The sequence below is a fragment of the Bidens hawaiensis genome, unplaced genomic scaffold (genome assembly GCF_021521415.1).
Source record: "Bidens hawaiensis isolate Kalapana, Puna unplaced genomic scaffold, B.hawaiensis_p1.1 tig00009445_1, whole genome shotgun sequence".
Lineage (NCBI taxonomy): Eukaryota > Viridiplantae > Streptophyta > Magnoliopsida > Asterales > Asteraceae > Bidens > Bidens hawaiensis.
The window spans coordinates 114,003-133,306 of NW_027491700.1; the positions used below are offsets into that span (position 1 = coordinate 114,003).

Genomic DNA, 19,304 nt, shown 5'->3' on the forward strand with positions numbered 1-19,304 from the left:
TTTGTACGTACAAAACTAGTGGCTACAAACCATAGCATTATCTTTATCCAATTCAAACCTTAGTTCCCTTTATAAACCATCAACTAAATAGACAGTTATTTCTACGAAAATAAGAAAAAAAAAAGAAGGGAAATGGCAACTGATCATGGATCAAGAAACTCCATCTTCAACTGTGTCATCTTATTACTATCAATCATCTTCATGATGGTCAATCATTGTGAAGGATCTTTATTTTCATCAAGGAAGTTTGCAGATTTGTGCAATGGCACTATGGCTGAGTGTTCAACACTAGTTGAAGAAGATGAAGAGTTTCTTATGGACACCGAAGAACATCGACGGATTCTGGGCCAAACAAACGCTATATCCTATGATGGTCTCCAGAAAAATATTCAAGCTTGTGGCAATCACTGTGAAGGAATTTATAACGTTAAGCATAGGCAGTGCCTTAAGATTTATAATTGCCATGACTAGTTTGGCTTGGATGCAATTATGGAATGCATGCTAGTTGGTAATGTGAAGTGATTCTTGTGTTTGTTTTCTGAAATAAAAAGTATTTTAATTTCTTGCTCTAGATTGTTAGCAATGTGAATTGTACCTTCTCTTTTTCTCCTGAAAGATATATTTCTTGCTATTCTTTTTCATTTATTGAATGATAAAATTCAACTCAATATTTCACTGATGATTCAGGCCATCGAAATCCTACTACGTTGCCTATAGAGGCCCATGCACTAGTGTCCAAGTACGATTAGAATGAAGGTGTAGATCTGCCCGACGTTTCATAAAATAATGTGTAGGGCTCGGTGGTTGAGGAGTCAAATGAGGCATGCAGGACATATGATCCTGGAAGTCTTTAGATTGATGAGTATGGTCAAAAGAATGAGTGATCTTAGGATTAGGAGGAAGTGGTGGTCAATTACTAGAAGAAGGTGAGGAGAAGATTGATGCTGCGTGGTAATACGATAGTGAAGATCGGTTCACATTGATTCAGTGAATACCCGTGATAATCTACCAAAAACCCTAAATCCCACCCAAAGGTCAGGGAAAATGAAGAGAAAATGATTATTATTAAAATTGAAGTCTGACTTTTGCAATTACATAAGAAACATATAAATAAATGTTCAAATACGAAATGGGCCCTAAAAAGGCCATGGGCCAAACACAAACCCAAAATAAAAAATACAAAAACTGCTGAAAAAACGTAAAAAGGCCTATAACTTTACTTAGTAGGCGTTTTTGGGCTTCGAACAGGGGCAAACCGCCATAGGCGTTTGCCACAATGTGCTCCTCGTCTCAAGCTTCGATTTGACTGATAATGGGCTTGAAACGGAGCTTCGTGGGCCAAGTTATGCTCGGTTTCGTGGGCCACCTTTGGAGGCACGATCATGGGCCTCCAAATATAGTATGACATGTTCTTCAGTACTTGGGCCTCCATCAAAGACACTACTAGAAAACAAGTTATTTTCTTACAAAATTTTCCTAAAAATTTCCTATGACAAGTAGTTCCAACATATTTCTAACAAAAAAATAAGGTTCAATTATAGTTTTTGTAGGAAAGTTGTAGGAAGTTTATAACCAATGTTTTCGTAGCAATTTTGTAAGAAAAGTTTTTGAAAAATGGTTAAAAACGATTTTCAAGCATGTGTTTTTCCAACATAACTTATTTGTTGAAAACCGTTAGAAACTGGATTTTCCAACTAATTTTCTACGAATTAAATTGTAGAAAAATATCACGTTTTCTAGTAGTGTGTTGTTGTTATTCAATTTTTGTTTTTTTCTTTAGTATTATTGTTATTATATATCCTGTAGGGTGTTCAAAACTAGATATCCAAAGTTTTGGATATCCGAAATTCGGATTTCTGGATCTTTCGGATAGTGGATTTCACTATCCGAATCCGAATCTGAAATTTCGATATCCGAACTTCTAATTTGATATAAAACACGCGTCGATTATCCGATAATTGAAAAAGCTTATCCGAAAATTAGAAAAAGCTTAACAAATATAATCTTTTTATGTTTATTTTTGTGTATTAAAATTCTCTTATTGGGTTTCTTTACCCTTTTTCTTTATTATTACTATTATTATTAGTATTATTATTAGTATTACTACTACGTTTTAACTTGCTACACTTCACGAACCTAGCTGTGTATTTAAATTTGATATAAAACACGCGTCGATTTCTTTTTAGACACTTACCTCTCTATTTATTTGTTAAATTACTACCTTTTTGTAGTTAAATCTAATACTTTTACAGCTTTTTCTTAAATGCATGTTTCCTGATATATCACGCGGGAGAAATAAGTAGTTATTAGTGTGTTACTTTCAACTTCATCTTGAAGATATCTCCTTTTAACTCATGAATCTAAGATGATTGTTCTTAGTAGGTACAACTAATATTTACACAAAGGAAAACATATAAGTTTGATGAGGTATGAAAATTATGTGGGTTTTTTTCTGTATAATCATGTTCTTCATGCCCGTCCCTTAGAATGATAAAAAATAGGCCCCGTGAGAGGTAAAATACGGGCCTTATTCTTATAATAAACACTCATCAATTATATATTATATGGCCAGAGAAGAGTGAAAGTAACTCTCAGCCCTAGATTACCCTGGAATTAAATCTCAGCCCTAGAAAATAACTTAAATGGCAGTTACCATGGCAGTTCCACATCCCCTGCAGCAGTTACTTACGGTTCTCATAAAAACAATTGCTTCACTACAGTTCCAGACGGTTTCTCGTCTCTCACATACACTCCCTTCTCCCCTACGGATTCCTGTGTCCACGATCTATAAACCTCCCTCAATGGATAATCAGTTTTCCTCCTATTTCCTCAATTACTGCCGGATTTTTCAACCCGTCTTCAGTTTCGTCATCAATGGCTGGTAATTGAACGAAATTACCTCTCAATTGGCTCAATCGCCTGAAAAGATTAACCGTTGGCTGTTCAAACGGCGTTAGGGTTATTTTGGCGAGAAAATGTCTCCGGAAAGAAAATTGAGTAATTTGTTGAAGGTTTTGAGGTTTTTAGTCGTAGTGATTTGATGTAGTTTGCTGTTTTAAGTTATAACCTAATTTTGAGTTGAATCTGTTTGATCATGCAGTTTTTTGTGATGTGATTGAGCCTCTAGGCTCTAGAGAAGTGTTTAGAGGCTCACTTGCCTTTGATTCAATGTGCTGTGGCTAATGACAAGGATTTGACGAAATCAGAGGTTTGATCTTCGCTGTAGAACATAATTAGGTTATAAATCTTCAATTTGTGCCATGTTAATTGTTGATTAAAAAGAGGCATTGCATTAGTTGCTACATTTTATTGCATGCAGTAGTATATATAGAAGAATTTATTGACACGTAATTATTTATTGACAGTATCTTGAAGCGTTTCTTATGGAGATTAAGAATCCTGGAAGAAGAGAAGCTCTTCATGAGGTCAATTGCGATAATTTTTCATATTAGAATTTTCTAAAATGTTTTAAATTTGTTTAAACTTTATGATTTTTGATATATATATACTCTTACAGATTATACATGACATAAAAGTTGTGTTTACGGAGGAGTTGAAATGGAAGAGATTATGTCCATTTGTCTTAAATGTCGTTTGTTGACTATGGTTCTGTAAAGGTATATATAATATCTTTGTAATGTTCTTCTAATAAGATCCAAGATAATAATGCACTTTTTTTATATTTATTTATTTTTCTATAGTTACCAGAATATTCGAGTGGCGAACTTGTCCAATATCGTTTGTTCTCACATTGTTAAATTAAGGAGTCTCTGGAGCTCATTATGAATTGTTGAAAGCATGAGTATTCACGTTAATCAATTTCATTATAGTGTATTAGTGTTATATTACATTCTAGGACACCAATGGGTCTAATATAGTAATTAATAGTGGTTGTCCTCCAAGATCTGAGTTGCTTAAACCTTTTAGATAGAGAAAATTAAAAAACTGCTATTACCATGATTATATAAGTAGTTAGATAACAACATGCTTAGACAAGGGCATATCATAAAGTGGTGACAGTTATGGGAAAAAGTGGTTTCTTAATTAATTAGTTTTTTAGTCAAAGTTGACTTATTGGCCTGATGATGCTAATCCTGTCGGCCGTGTTAACTTTCTGGTACAGAAAAATCAAGGTTAGTTTTAGTGGGGCATTGAAAGAAACGAATCTTGGAGAGAATGCTAATTGAGTTTTGGTCTAAAAATGGTTTGAAACTTGTGTATTGCGGCATTAGGCTAAAATGAAACGTGAAGTGCTATTAGAAAAACTCAGAAAAGTTATCATTTATCATCTTCATCTGTTATCAGGTATAGGTTTAATTTATAGTTAGCTATATGATATTTATCTAATATATGTTATCCTTATGTGTTAATACTTATTAGTTTTCTGTTGTGTGATCTGTATGTGTTAAGTAATTTGTTACATTGAACTTACTATGTCTAAACAAGCATGTAACGCCACGAACAAACAACAAGCATGTTTATGTCTTTATGACTTTAGATGAAGCTCAAGACCTCTTGGATCGTAAAATTTTCATTCAGGTTTCTTTTCTCTCTCTTTACACAAACTTAGGTTATTCTGTAATTTCTTAGTAACTCTTTGATAATTTTTAATTTTTTTGTCGATTTATTTAAAAAAATATATATGGGTTTATGTCGCATTACTATGTCTTCCATTGGTCTTCCTTAAAATACAAGATTGAAGTAATCTATGTTTGAATATGTAGCTATAGTATCGGGCAACAGACAATCAGGACCTTTAAAGAAGCTGGTGTAATAGTTTTGGAATCATCAACAGGGACCGGGTCTACAATGTTTGTGGTGTTTAAACAGGTTACCATCTTCAAACGTTATGCTCTAAATTTTTTCAGTTTTCATAGCAAGTATTTTATTCCGTTAATAGGTGAGTAGATAGTTCTACACTTATCTCTAACTATGGGAGGAGTTTGTTTCACAGCTGTTGTTTTAACTTTGATATGCAGAATTTATTGACACGAACAAAATATGAGGTTTTTGACGGGTCATGTTTGGGTTACACAAATTTTAAGTGTGAGCGGCGTATGGCTGTTGTTTTTGACACAAACAAAATAGGAGGGTTTCAAGCTGAAGAGTTCAACCCGCTAATCCGACATGATTCGTGTAAAGATCAAACTATATATGAACAATGTAAGGCAGTAATGAGAAGTGAAAACTCTAACCAGAAATGATGCAGTTTGTGTTATGTTTTTAGGATTTGATTACACGACCATTGTTTGAAGTCTAGTATTTTTTTTTTAATAATATATGGTTGTGAATCTTGGCCTGCGTCTGGAAACCTGTTTTTGTACTTAACAAATTGGGTTTCTAATACTGTTATGTCTTCTTCATTAGATAATATTAATGGCGACATCAGCTGAGGAACACATATTCTGCAATTACAGAAGAGGCGAAACACGTGATTTGCATGACAACCTATCACATCACGTCACTAAGCTGTTTTAGGGAACACACTCAGTCAGTTCGGAAATGTCACAAAAGTTCAGTTTATTATTGCCTATGTCACGTCTTGCAGTGTTAGTGCTGCTTTGGTGGAATGAAATCAGATAAACAGGCTGAGGAAATCGTCTGTTTTCACAGGTGATTCTCCATTTATGAGATCTGAGATGCCGAGCCAAAAAGCCCATATTAAAATGTTTGGGGATCGGCCCAAGAAGCATCCAGGAAAGGCTGTAAGTCATTTGATGGACCTGAGTCACTAAAACTTGAGGTTGCTAAGAATATTAAGTTTTGACTAAAAAACAGGCCATTAAATATTTGATGGAAGTAAATAGTATATATTAATTGTTATTCTAGTATTTTGGTTTTAGTTGTGAAATAAGTTTATTTGTGATGTGTAGGTATAACTTGCAAAAGATGAGAAGCTGCATAACCAGCAGTGAGACCTTACAAGAAGTATGAGCTGATTGATGGTGCACAAGCAGATGCAATTGTTAAGCATTTGGCAGCTCATAATAGACAAAACTCAATGACTAGTGATTAAATGCTTTTATTATTCATGACATAGATACTACATATATTTTTGTGCAACAAATGTGTGACTGATGCTTAGGAATATACCATGATTAAATATTAAACAGCTAAAACAATATGTGAGATCTCATGTTTTTTTGTGCATAACTATTCAGAAACAGGTTATTTATCATATTTTATAATTAAGCGTCCACATATTCATATATGCATACATACATTCATAGATTTGATGTTAATTATAAATTTCAAATTTACTTTATACATTATGAAAAGAAAATTTATATTTTTGAGAGAATATCTTATCTAATACATATTTTATGATGTCTAACGTTGAGTAAGGCAAAATCATGCAACCCATTCACATACCACGGATTATATATTGAAGCAAAAAACAAACCAAAAAGATACCAGTTAACACTTTAAAATACAACCGTGCTTTACACTTATTGTTCCATATGACCTCAGCATCTCTTCCAAACATGCATTCTGCTCATTCATGTTACTGAATTAATGTAGTCGTCACATTCTCGCGTTGATGTTCCCGTCCACCGGACGGGTAAACTACTAGTTATATATATGTGTATATATATATATATATATATATATAACACCACAATACAAGTACAATTGTTATAAAATAATAAAAGAAAAATAGTGTGTCAAAATGATCGAACTTATTTAAGCGAATTTTGAGGCTCTCCTAACCAAACGTTTTGGGAAACAAAGATCTCGATCAAGTCTTTATATTTTACTTTTTTCGTTTTCAATAGATACTATCACGTTAATATTTTCTAGACAAAAATAAAAATATTCAAAGTTTGTAGTTCTGTTTCTTAGCATTGTATGTTTCTTCAATTCCGGCCAAGTCTTTAAGAAACTATGAAAACATAAAATTTCTTCAATGGGAATTTAATTTAGTTACATGATACTTACAAATCTTGACTGTCATATTTGTCATTTATGTATGAACCAGCAGCAAATATTTAGTCAAGTAAATGTATTATTGAGCAAACCATGTTCAAAGGGCAAACCCTAAGTCGATATACATGATTTCTTTTGTGAACTAGAATAGTAGGATGCTAATTATACATAAAAAAAATTCCTAATTTCATACCTGATGGTGTTGATTCAACAACAAAATTCGCAAAACACTAGTTCATGATTTCGCGAGGTCATTCAACAAGGTATGAAATTAGAATCAGTATTTCCCGCAGCCTGCTGCCCTCCAGATCGTGATTACGTGGCCTGTTGATCGCTACACCCCTGGGCCCTTTCCTGATTTCCAATCTATGATAGTGGTGAATCCCGTTGTTTAGGTTTCATATTTTTTGGCCTGCGTATCTGTAAAAGAAAACTGGTTAAACCTTTTGGGCTGCATGGCCCAAAAACCGCCCCTGATGTTCTCTTTAAATTTGAGTTATTGACTTTAAGAAGCTATTTAAACCAACGTCCAATGATCGAAAAATATGTGATTGTGAGAATCAACGTATTTTTTTTATATGAACATTGATATTTGTAAATACTCAAGAACTGATGCATGGGCTCTTTTCAGCTCATTACAACTTGCGTCCCCACGGCTACAGTAGTCGCCAAAATTACCATGTCCGCTTTAGTAGTGCCCATTTGGCAGTAATGTCTTCTTCTGGGTCATATCCATACATCATTTCTAAAAACTCACACACCCTATATACGATCGTATAGGAGCTATATGATCGTATGGAATAAAAGTACAACAAAAGTACACCTGCACGCTTAGTTTACGGAGTTATGACTCCCATACGATCGTATGGAAACAAAAAACAAAAACCAAAATTCATTGAGTTAGCCGTGTATGTTAAAAACAAAATGTGACGATACATGGACATAAATGCTACATGAAATTTGATGTATGTTGGGTTGAGTAAGTATTTCAAGGACCAAGAAATCATATTGAGATTCAATTAGGAAACAAGGACAAAGTGATCGAATGATCAGAAGGCAATCGAATGCATATTCTATTGGAAGACAACCCGACATAAAATCAGCCAAGTGCCATGTAATCTAATGGCTATTCGATTAGCTAAAGAACTTTTCAGGAAATGTCAAAGTCAAAAGTGATCGAATCACCATTCGATTAAAAGAAGCATGAGACTAAATATTAACAAGGACAATGTGATCGAATTGAGACCTAATAAAGAATTCTAATCGAATTAAAATTGTAATTGAATCGAATCAAAAAACTAATCTAATCGAATTTCCATTCGATTAGATGAATCTGATTCGATTAGATAAAAGTTAAAATGTTTTCACACCTGGACTTTAATCTACTCCTCTCACATTTCAGTCTAATCGAATTGATATTCGATTAGATTAATATATGATTCGATTAGATTAAATCTCTATTCAATTCGATCACCCTATACTTAAAAGGTTTTGAAAACCACAGTTTCCTTCAAATTATTTTTCCTCACCATTCGATTCGATTACTTGTGACTTGTACAAAATATAATGTAGCATTATGTCATTCGATTAGATGAATCAACCCTTGCATAGTTTTCATAGCTCAACTTCAAACAGCATTATCCTAAATTTTGTAAAGTTTTATTTTTTATTTTTTAATTTTTTTCTTTTTATTATTGTTTTCATTTTATCTTTCTTTTCCATTTTTTGTCTTGATAAATTAGTTTAGTTTTTATTTAAAACTCAATCATCAACACCAATGTTCTTATTTGTATGTATTGTAGAATCACAACAACTCCTGTCCCTTACGTCCTATTCTTGAGTTTTTTTTAAATGAAGGAAAAGAAAGAAAAACTAAGGATAGTTAAAAAAAATGGGTGTTCTTGAGTTTTTTTAGGATGGAAAGGAAAGGAGTAGCAGGAGTTAGGAATGATTAAATTAATGTATTTTCCCAATAAGTTATCGTCCCGAAAATTGGATGATTACTAACGATAACTATTTTTTAACATAGTTATCCTTTCTTTTCCTCTAATTTCCTTCCAACTCAAGAACACACCTAATTAAAAAAAAAATTCTTTCCCCTTTCCTTCCCTTTCTTATCCTTCCCTCTCCTTTCCTTTTCTTTTCTTTCCTTGGATAAAAAACTCAAGAACAAGGCGTTAGAGATCCCAAAGAAAAGAAAGTAAAACGTGTTTATTTCTATGATCAAGGGACTACGAGAGTGCCCATTGTCTTATGCTATAGCTGTTGATCTTAAAGTTCATAGATCCTGGGTTGAACAATTTTGGGTGAATGCCAAAACAAAGAAGAAGGGGACAAGGATCAGTTCAAAGGTGGCTGAACAGGAGATAGTGATAAATAAGGAAGTGATTCGGAGAGCCTTACAAATCATAGACAATGCTGCAGATCCGTTCACTACGTTTCCAAAAGAAGATATTGCGGGATACCTTGAAGAAATTGGTTATGATGTAAAATGGAGCACTTGTGAGAAGACGCATCTTCCCGTATAGTGGAAGCTTCCCTTTCACATTGTTGTTAACTGTTTATTTTCACAAAAAGGGGGTTTTGACAAGTTGAATGCAGACTAGGTTGGAGTAATGTTGTGCTTGACACACAACAAGAAGTACAACTACTCATGGCTGTTCTTAAAGTACATGCAACTTAATGTGCTTGCCAAGAATAGAGGAATGATATATCCAAGATTTGTATAATTTATTTTGGATGACCTGCTTCCCAATATTCCCAAGCCAGTATACATGGATGAAGTTGATGGTGAAGGAAATGTTGTTGAACCATCCGAGCCTCATCAAGTGAAGATGGTTGGCAATCTGCATTAAAGGCTATCCTTGAGCCTACTGGGAGGAGTCTATACAAGTATAAAGGTACTGAGCCTGGAGTCAAGATTGGCCAGTTCCCTGAGACGGAAACGGACAATGAGGAGACAGAATTTGAGGAGGAAGGTGATAGCGGTGATGATGATGATCATGATGATGATGGAGGAGATGAACAGATGGGCCTATTGATGAGCCTGAGACTGCTGAGGCTGAACCCGAAATGGATGTGGAGGGTGAAAACCGATCCAAAGGGAACCATGATAAAAGGAAAGGGAAAACCGGTGAGTCATCGAAGAAGCCTGTTGCTGCTGACATAGAGGAAGAGGAGCCAGAGCGTCCGTTGAAAAGATTAGAGCATACAAAGGACTCCTTGAAGCCTAAGTTTGCCAAAGTGCCTACCCTAAAGGTACGTTTTCCTTCGACTGCAGCTATGATTAGTGAATCACTAGCTTCCTTACCCTTGACCACACCACAAACCACCACCATAGCCTACCCTCACATAGGATCACCCACCTCCCTAGCCAAAACCATAGAAAGACTTCAAGCCAAACAAATTAAGTTCACCAAAACCCAAACCACAACCTCACCAAAAACCCAAACCCAAACCAAAACCAAAACCAAATCAAAATCCCATCCAAAACCCAACCTAAGACCAAACCCAGAATCATACTCAAACCCAACCCCAAATCAAAAACTCCAACACTTAGAGACGAACCTATCACACCACCTGAAACCTCACCTAGCAAACCAGACGAACCCCTACCATCAATTTTAGAAAACCTACCCTTGATTAGCCAAGCCGAGACCGAACCAATAACCCAAACTATATCACCACCTAGGACCTCAATACACGTTACCTCTCCCACATATCAATTCACTTCACCAATTAAAGGAACAACCTTTTGGACCTCCACATGCACATCATTCATCCAATCACAAACCACCACATCAACCTTAGTAACCATAACCGAGCCAATTAGCCTACCCCTAGCCTTAACAACTTCCTTCCCAACTCAAAACTTAACCATGCCTATCCCAACCACACCACATTCAACCAAATCAACTACACCACCCTCAACCATAAAAAGCCCTATCGTAGTAGCCACTCCTCTCTCGAGTGGCAAGTCGAAGAATTCGCAAGTGTATCGAGATCCTATCCTCGATAGGATTAAGGCACTGGAAGAAGCAAATAAGAATAGAGCTAAACATGAGCTCTTGTTGATCAAGTTCGTTAAAGATCAACAAGTAATCAATGAAGAAGAAATAAGACAACGTGATGCTTTAGTTTCATGAGTGGTTGAACTACAAGAGCAGAGAGACTTGGATCATGCTTCAATTGTGAGTCAACGAGAATGGATCCAGACCTTGCAACAAAGAATCAACAATCAACAAAAGTTGATTAATCAAAACTCCCTGCAAAATGTTGAGCAGCATGTTGATATTGAGATGCTTCAGTCAAAGATCTCCAGGTTAGAGTCTGATCTTCCCTCCTCCTAAAACTTTGCAAATAACTTTAGGAGGGAGTTAGACTCTGAAATTGACCAAGTGTGGATAACCTTTGAGCGTCTGAGCTCAAGATTCGTATTGTTGGAAAGTGGGTACAGTTCCTCTAGGGACGTTGATAGATTGATGGGTGAAAGTGTGAGGTTGCAGAACATGATTGAGCAGCTTGAGGCAAAGGTTGAAGATCAACATGATTACAACAACAATCAGAATCGTGAAAATGAGTCCTTAGTCAATCGTTACCTTGCAGTTATGGAGGTAACGAGACTAACTGATGAAGATGTAAGCAATTTAAAGACTCATTTGATGGACACTTTCTGTGGTTCCTGCGTGTAAATGAGTCGAGGACTGAGCATAGCGATGAAAGAAGAATAGCTCTTGCAAATCTAGTCGTTGATGCCGAGAGGGTCAGAGCTCAAGGAAAGCTACATGGTTTCCTATACAGTGGTGAAACCAGGAAAGATGAGGGTGAAGGTACCTCTGGTGTGAGAACCAGTGATGATGAGCCATTGAAGGTTGTTGGGACCATAGTGAGCACCGAACTTGTAGTTACTACTGCCACAACAACTGGGCAGGTCATTTCTACAAGTTCCCCGGTTTTTGTACCTTATACAGGTGAGCAAGTCAGTGATCCTGTTACATATGCTATGGTTCCCATTGTTACACTACAACCTTTAGCTCAGGGAGGTGATGAAGGAAATGTTGATGGTGAGGATGATGATGAAACCGATGATGAAGCCGGTGATGGTGATAATGAAGAGAATGAGAATGAACATGATAATGGCGATGAACACGAGTACGATAGCTTTGATGAAACTCGTGATGGTGATGGAGATGGTGATGGAAGTGGTGATGATAGTGGCAATGGTAATGCCACATGTGAAAATAATACGGATGAAGAGGAGCCGCCAAATGAGGCTCAGAAACACGCGAGACCAATGCCGCAGTAGAGGCCGAAATAGCCTATGTTTTTAATGTTTATTGTTTTGCAGAATTTAGCTCACTTTTTCAAGAAGCCTATGAAGGAAATAAAGATGATAGTAACGACGGAATCAACTACTCACCTAATTCGGACACTCCGGAAAGGGTGACTGAATACCTGCAGTTCAAGAACCGGCTATCACTCCAGCTGCCATACCTGCTAGAAGAAAGTCAAGGAAGTGTATCAAGTACTATAGTGTTAGCAGAATGGCGAGCATGATGTAACATTCGTTACTTTTCAAATCCAAAACCCAACCCGTTTATTTTCTTTTGCCTCATTTATTATTCGAATGGTCGTTACTAAATAAATTCCCGCCCTCGTTTAAGGATATATTTTTCGTTTATTTATTTATTAACAATATACTATAATACCCCTAACTAACTTATTACGACTTTTGGATCCACACCTATAGAGCAGGGACTAAATTGCAAAATCATCCAAACCCTTTTCCCTCTCTCCTTTCCTTCCCGTCGACGTCCAAGACCCCCCCCCCCTCCTCCTTTGCTTGTTCCTCAATCTTCGGCGAAATTAACCTTTCCAAATCCTTTGTTAACTAAAAACGCGTTGTACCGACACTCTATACATGGTAAACTATAACAATTTGACAGCTATTGACTCGTTTTTAAAAGCTTTAACAACCTGCGGACCAAACTAACACTAAAACGCTATAAATACACAATCTTAATTCAATTAAACCCGTCCACACCATCCTTACTACATCGCGACCTAAACCCCTAAGCCAATTAACCCCTACACTACTGTACAGTTGACTTCGCATTCAAACTTGAGCCGCAAACCCTAGCTCGTCGATCTCCTTTAATCCGTAATCAATTCTGGGTAATTAATTTATAAAATTAGGTCGTTTTTAGTCAATAATTGTTAACCCTAACTCAATTTGATTCAACGATAAACAATTAACGGTTTAAGTTCTAGGGTTTTAAATTGGGGAAGAACATCAACCAGATATTATGCTTATAAATAATTGTTTCTGTGTATTGAACAAGTCAAGGCACTGGCCTGATGGCCCGTGCATGTTACTCTAAGGTTAAGAACCGGCCTGGGGCGCGAGTTCGAATACTCCAGGCCCGGTTTTATGTTTTTTGTAATTGTTTATTTTATTTACTTTTAATCAAAGATTATGATGACAATACATGTATATATTCTAAATATGCATTTTCTTCATAAAATGAACTCCGAAATTTATTGTTTTCGTGTCTTTGGATTTGTATTAATCTTGTAATATTCATATTCATATATATATATATATATGTGTGTGTGTGTGTGTGTGTGTGTGTGTGTGTGTTGTGCATGTAATAAATAAAATCACAATAAATCCTTTTTTACCAATCGCTTAAATGAGACGTCTTGTTATCTTAACAATGCTCAAATATTTTATCTCGTATCTTTCCGTTAATATATTATTGTATATAATATTTATTTTATTTATTAAAATCAATAATAATAATAATAATAATACTAATAACAATAATAATAATAATAATAATAATAATAATAAAATGGACATCAAATATAAATATAATAATAACCCTTATAATAAACGAAAGTGTATCTATTAATATTTTAATATTTCATACAACCATATCGAATCTCAAAATCCGTCATAAATCTTTGTAAATCGCTATGATCGTATTTAATTCTTGTTATCATTAACAACTAGGAATATTTGGTGGTGAACCTCGAGGAGCTTGACCATTTTCATCCTAATTCTTTTATTATCTCATCATCACCTAATCCACACGTTAAGGTGAGTTTACATACCCCTTTTTCATCTTTAATATTTTGGGGGTGACATGTATACCCTATTTAAATTACTCATTTTTATTTTCACATCTATTCAAAACGCAATTGAATATATGTTTATGTGTGATTATTGCATGCTCTATGATAATGCTCTATGTGCTTAATTATTTACTTTATGTTTGGTGGTTGGTATCTCATCCTCATCTATCCTCGTCTAGTATGATCATACACTTACCAAAGTACTTTGATTTCGTATCAATAAGAGCGGGTCCACATCTATTTAGTTGTTTACATTTTCAAAAGAATTGTAATACTCATCATTTACATATGAATTGTGATTTATCTCTTTCTTTCTTTCTCTCTCTATATATATATATATATATAACTTATGTATTCTCACCAACATTCGTGTTGACAAACTCTATTTTCATACATGTTACAGGTACAAGTAGTTGATATTATTCAAGTTGGAAGACAATAGTTTGACCTTAGGATATTATTCAACATACAAGAATATGATGTAATTGTTATATTTATTGAACTTGTGTACGTGTTTAATGTTAATAATGAAATTAAATATTTATTGTCGCTTTAATTAGTGTCTTTTGAGATACTGTCCAATCAATACGTTACGCCCCGTCATGTTCCGCCGCCTTTGGTCTGGGTGTGACACATGAGATGGAGATCGAAGCCGTACCATGGCTCAGCTCCAATCCTCTACGCTAAGTGGCACCAAGACAGCAAAATTTGGGTTGTTCGAAGAGCGAACGGCGACCTTACATATCTCACTTACAGAGATATGCATACTCTATCTAATGATATGAACTACTTCAGATTGACGATGGGTCGAGGCGAAGAGGAACACACCTTGGAGGGATGGTTCAAGCGATTCTTGAGTCATGGGAGGATGAACGACTACCCAAACTTTACTCTGTATCCGGGTAGATCAAGTCAAAGGAAGTTAACCCGTATACCAAGAAGCGGACTACGGGATTGTCACACCCTCCAATTTCGACTAACAGAGTCTATCCACACGGCGTGTGACATACCAGGATCTAGCTAATTTGTTATACCAAACATCCAATTAAAATATTCAAAACATTATTTAAGTCTCATTCGGATATGAGAAAACCAAAACCAAACCAAACAGTTTAAAGTTTTGCGAAAGCGTAAGGTAAATGGTTTAAAATAATAAACCACGTGCTCAAACATGCACAACCCATCAAATGAATACAATGTGATATAAAAGTTCATGCGACAACTGTGACTCCTAACATATGCAATGCAGCCCGCTCCATAGCACATCTTGCAACCTGGGCAAGTCAACACGAGGTTGGTGAGTTCATAAGTTATAGTAAAAAGTATTTATATAGTATAGATAGTATACGTAGTGTCACACCCCATTTAAGGCCTAGGAGTGTGATCCAATAGTTGGTACCACAAGTGTAAATAAAACAGAGTAGCATTCATTTAGCGGAAGACTTGTAAAACTTGTGGATTTAAGTTGTAAATATTTATAATACAAAAGTCGGGATTATAAAAGATTCCCGAATTATTTCAAAAGGTTAATTGTTATACATTACAAAACCACCATTTTTTATATATTTAAGTTTTAACAAAAGATCCGAGCCATCGGATATTCAAATCATTTCGTCACTCCAAGTGCTAAACTTGTTCACCTGCAAAATGTAAGAAAATACGTCAGCAACGAATGCTGGTGACACGCTGACGCAAAATAACTTCTTTTACTTTATTACCCCTTGAGGCTACGCCTGCCTCGGCCCAACGTGGCTTAGGAATAACAAAGTCAAATAACACATTATAAACTAGAGCCTCTACACTAGGTCACCTCAGCAAACATCGCAGTGTTCGACTTAGTTAAGTACCCGTATATATACACATAAGGTCGTACTCCCTGCAGGAGAGCATCCTACGACCAAGGGTGGTGCGATCATGCCCATACATCACATAGTACCACCTATGTAAGGATCCAGACATACGTATACCACAGCCTGAGGGCTAGGTTCATACCATAGTTATAACGGTTTTAGGAACACATAGTTCCTTATAAACAATTTCATATAACAAGTTTGACTCATTTGAAAACAAGTTTAAAAGTTTGGGGGCGTATTCACCTTGTCTCTTTAGGATCGGCTTCACTCACCGTCCAAGGTTCTTTCCCTTTCTTTATCTCGAACCTATAGTTACGAGTATAAATATTTGTTAGTCTTATATCTCAATCCTCGATTGAACCTTTAGTTCAATTCTTATTTACTTGAAAACCTTTAGTTTAAAAGTAAATTTATAAACCTTTAGTTTATATGAAAACCCGACGTTTCTTTTTCTCTAAGAAACGTAATCTTTTCTTTTATTATTTAAGAATACTCTTTATTCATTAAATAATATTTTCATAACAAAGAATATAATCATATATACTTACACACATATATATGTATCACAATATTCAACATTTATCCTTTCATTCATTTCTTTGTTATGTTTTCTTTTCTTTTCTTTTATCGAACCTCGACTTTATGGCTTAAGCCTTAATATAATATTGAATTATATTGAATTCATTATTACGCCTAACCTTAGTGGCGTATAAAATTCTAGGGACTTGAGCAGCACTCCAACGCCGCTTCACTTTTCTCGACACGCTTGTAACAACGCGATTTTTCCAAATTATCTTACCCGACCCGCTTTTATGTTTGGGTTATTTTATCAAATAAAACACCGCATTTATCGAGTTAAATTAATTGAATAATATTATTTTAATTATTTATTTAAAACATATTTACAACTTTCAGTTTATAATAAATATAACCCCCTACATAAGTTTTAACCCATTTTGAATCCACGTTCAATCTTGAGGGATCAAATAGCAAATCGGATCCAAATTATATTATAATCCTCTCACCCTTTTACCCAAACCCATATTTGACCCGTTTTTGCCCAACCCGAGACCCGTTTAACAATCTTGGAGCACAATACTCGTTTTATATTTGGAAATCAAAATCATTGACTTTTTATTCTTACCTAACACGGCCTAACCGACATTCAATTAAGTTAATGAGATCAACGAATTTGTTTTCTTAATTTGTTCTTAGCCGTCTTTAAACCCGTTTGTGATTATACAATGAAACGATTATCATAATTCAATTAAACGCACAGAGAGTACCCTTATGGCAGCGCAAACAGTAACCCCATATCTAATTTCTTTATAAAAATCTGCTGCATCGTGTTCTTATTCTCCCTCGCGTCGTCTGCAAGTGTTCCAATTAACCAGTTCATATTCAGCGTAATAGGTAATAATTTATGTAGTTCTGCTCGTCTTTGATCTCTTCTCAATAACCCTAACATTAATCAAGTTAACAACAAGCTAAGTGACCGATTGCAGATCTAGGGTTTATGAACCAGTTTGGGTTTCTATCAATATACTACTTAAATTTATGGTTTGATATTCTACTTATCAGACACCCCAGCTCAGCTGGTTGGGGTGTGCGTATTTATAGTGTGGCCCGGCCAGGGACGAGGGTTCGAATCTCCTCGACGCGGATTTATATTTTTGTTATTCTTAATTGTCTTTTTGGCTTAATTGATTTATACGTAATTGTTTTATAGATTCATTTATAATATATATTATACATTAAATAAACATCATCTTATCAAAAACGTCACCATTAAGTTTATGTTTTTTTTTTCAAAATCTCGTTATATATATAAAGTATATTTTTAATAATAATAAATCATCGTTACCTTATTAAAACCCGACACTAATATTGATGTTTTCTCGTCGTTGAACGTCTTTATAAAAACTTGTATTTATTTTGTATGCATATCTATTATTTATTAACTAAATGTATTAAACATATTTTCCTTAAAGATTCAACCCAATTATTTATTTATATATTACTACATATTATAACTAAATAATTACCCATTATCATTATGACTATTTATTTAAATATTTATATATTTGTGTTTTATTTATTTGAATAACTATAAGTATATTTTACATTAAAATTATTTATTATAATTATTACTTTATAAATTTGATGTTATATTTATCATATTAAGTAATCAAGGGTAACTTTATAAATAATAAAAAATAATGATTCTATGAGTATAATAGACAATAATATTAATCTTTGCAATAATAATTATTATTGGAATCAATCGTTCAATCAATAACCATCTTAATTCCAAACTTAATTTAATCACATCGAAATCTTAATTCATCAAATCATGTTATATCTTTATAATTAATTCATATTATCATTATTTAATTAGGAATCCTTGTCGGTGAATTCTGAAGGGGTTTAACTGCTCTCATCATCACTTATATTTCGTTCATCCGATCAGGTGAGTAATCACTCCCCTTTTTACTTATTTTAACCTTTTTGGGGACATATGCGTATCGTATCATATTTATCTATTATCTAGTATTCAAAACCGCAACTATTTAATCCTTGGGTGTATATCAGTTTATGCCTAACTTGCTATTTACTTAATTCCTTTATTTGAACCGCATTCGGAGAGGTCCAACATATTCTCAGTCTAGTATGATCATACGACCTTCGTAGTGGCCGACGTCCGACGCATTGACAATGGTTTAACCGACACCTCAATTTTGGTAACCAATGCCCATTCGCATGGCAACGGTTTAGCCCTTTCTTTATGTTTGATTGTTTGTGTATGTGCTATGGTTTAACTGTTTATGTCACGGGAACAGTTTGCATCTTTCTTTTATATATTATATATACTATTACTGTTGTGTCTTAAACTGGTGTTCTAGTCACTCAACATGTGTTGTTGACAAAAAAAATATATTTTATATGCATTTGCAGGTTATCAGCTTGGTTGTTTAGCAAGATGAAGATCACGTAGAGATGTTTTTTAGGATACAAACTTAATTAATCATTGTTGTAATTTCGTTATACTTGATGTACTTAATTGTAATTGTTTTATTTGAAATTATTAAATAGATATTGAAACACCGTGAGTTCGTTACGAGGAATGGGGGGATTCTCTCGTAACCACCCTCCGGCGTGAGAATCAGTACTCGATAGTACGAAGTAGTATAATTTGATAGTGATAGTAGGAGAAAGTATATCCTTTACCATTTGGAGGTTTATTGGTATTTATAGCCGGAGGAGAGAGAGTGTGACCAACCACCTTGCCAGGTTTTCCACCAATAATATTCTCCATTCGTGCAGTCGTGGTGGTTGGTAGAAGTTGTTGGGCATCATGGCCTTTTGACAAGGACGTGGTTGTACTGT

At 34.8% G+C, this 19,304-nt stretch overlaps 1 protein-coding gene across 1 annotated transcript in view; it reads left to right on the forward strand.

Annotated features, from left to right (window-relative positions):
• The window catches only part of LOC143532448 (putative LRR receptor-like serine/threonine-protein kinase At1g53440), a 201,031-nt gene that overhangs the window by 92,098 nt on the left and 89,629 nt on the right, over positions 1–19,304 (forward strand). The gene's annotated exons all lie outside the window — the stretch shown is intronic.